Source organism: Phyllostomus discolor, chromosome 3 (assembly GCF_004126475.2).
Source record: "Phyllostomus discolor isolate MPI-MPIP mPhyDis1 chromosome 3, mPhyDis1.pri.v3, whole genome shotgun sequence".
NCBI lineage: Eukaryota > Metazoa > Chordata > Mammalia > Chiroptera > Phyllostomidae > Phyllostomus > Phyllostomus discolor.
In genome coordinates this window covers 3,466,822-3,468,924 of record NC_040905.2, presented here as the reverse complement: position 1 = coordinate 3,468,924, position 2,103 = coordinate 3,466,822, and the positions used below count along the sequence as shown (strand labels likewise).

Below are 2,103 nucleotides of genomic sequence, written 5' to 3'. Positions count from 1 at the left end.
TGAGAAATTCCTTTTTATTTTTAACTAGGCCAAGACCTTTATGGGCCGTGGTTTCAAACTTATTCCCAGGCTTCTTCAGCTGCATCAGCCGCACAGAAGGACGCGTGTATCAGCAAAAACGGAAGCGAGCTGCCCTGTCCAGCGGGCTAGGGCTTAGGCATGTTAGACGCCTAGGTTTTACCAGATCCACACACACAGTCTGAAAAGGCAGTCACAATGTAAAATAGCCCCTCCTAGTAACTTCTTCAAGTTCATCGTCTTCAGAAGTTGGCTCCATTCTGTTCGCTTCATTCTTGGAAGCCTCATCAACGTCCTCCCCAAGATCTGGAGCTCCATCCTCCTCCTCCTCCTCTGCTGTAGCCAGTGGTGCTTTTCCACCCACAGACGGTGTGGGCAGAGCTTCAGCCAGTGCCCTCCCACCAGTCAGACTGTGCACCCCACACTGCTGTGAGACGCTGGGCAGCATGTCCATCAGCGCTATGAGCCAGCGGGGCCCGGGGTGCGGAAAGTGTTCGCTGCCAGAGATGCCTGAATGCCGGGGCTGTCCAAGGGGATCACTGGCCCCTGGTTGGGGAACATATTTACTTCTTCAGCGCTGGGGAGGTTGTTTGCCCTCACTTCTGTAAGGAGCACTGAAGTTGCTTATCATCTGCTGTTGCCGTTCTGAGAACAGCCTTCCCTCCACCAGCAGTACCTTTCCCACCAGTGCGCACCTGTGCCTGCGGTTCGGCCAGTGTCTCTGGGTTCACGATCATTTCTTTCATCTCATTGCAGGGAAAACAGGGCTGCATGGGGGTCTAGGATTGGTGCTCAACGGTCTTTGGCAGACCAGCTGAGAACCCATATCTTTGAGAAATTCTAGAGAACCTGAATTACATCTGAGCCCTCTCAGAATCCCCTGAAATGGGTGAGAACCTTTAGATAAGGCCTAGTCACGTACGCTAAAATCAAAATCTCTATTACTTTGCAGATTTACATGGGCCCAGGGCAGCCACTGATGAGGATACATAAATGCCCGTTTATATACATAGACATTTATGTGGATATAAAATCAATCTTTGAATTATTTAAAAAACACACATTTTATGACTAGTTTAATATATGATCCTTACATAAAATTTGGAAAACACAGAGAAGTATGAAGCTATAGGAAAATTTACCCATCATTCTTTACGTATTGATTATTTTTGGCATACTTAGAATTTTTATTCTTTGAGTTCATCTACATCTATATATTTTTTCTTCAAAATTCAATATTAAAAGGTATATAAAATTTGGCACACCACTCTTTAAAGTGTTTTAAAATTTATATTAGAATTCTTCAAAATCATGAATTTAAAGTGAAATGCTAATAATTTCATTCTTTTTTATCTCTTTGTAAATATATTTTATTTATTTTTAAAAATTTTATTTTAATCGTTGTTCAAGTACAATTTTCTGTCCTTTACTTCCATCCCAGCCCACCCACCCATCCCTCCCCACCTCCCTCCCATTTCCACTCCCCCAGTTTTTGTCCATGTGTCCTTTATACTTGTTCCTGTAAACCCTTCCCATTCTCCCCTGAAATTCCCTCCCCTCTGGTCACTGTCAGTATTCTGTTTTTGACTGTTTAAGTGAATTCCAGAAATTTTTTTCTATGATATTGATGTGACTATCCTTGTAAAAACATTTTTCTAAATCTCTGATGCTTTTTCCAGGGCGGGTCCCCAGGAAGAGCGGAGTTACTGGGGAAATAGGTACACACACCAAGCCACCCTCCTAGGAGCAAAATCTGAGAAAGTCTTTCTTACGGGTGATCGGAATCATTTATTTTGAAACACAGGTTTCATTCTGGACCATTGATGACTATGGATATGAAACATCTCCAAATTTAATGGTCACATGTATTTCTTCTGTAAATCATCTGCCAGGTCCTGCACGCACGTTTTCTAAATGGTGTGCTTGCCGGCTGATGTACGAGGCCCTGGCATCCTCTCGTCACTTTGTGACTTGCTCGTGTGTGGTGGTCATCCACCCCAGCCACCATCCTCGCTGCTCAGCAACGGGCGCTCTTCAAATCAGGTTTTTCCGTCAGTCCAAACTCAGCCAGTACAGTTTCCAAGC

The 2,103-nt window shown here is 44.1% G+C and overlaps 1 pseudogene; it reads right to left on the bottom strand.

Moving 5' to 3' along the window:
• Positions 1 to 211: 211 nt before the first annotated feature.
• Positions 212 to 764, bottom strand: LOC114509013 (annotated as a pseudogene).
• Positions 765 to 2,103: the final 1,339 nt, after the last annotated feature.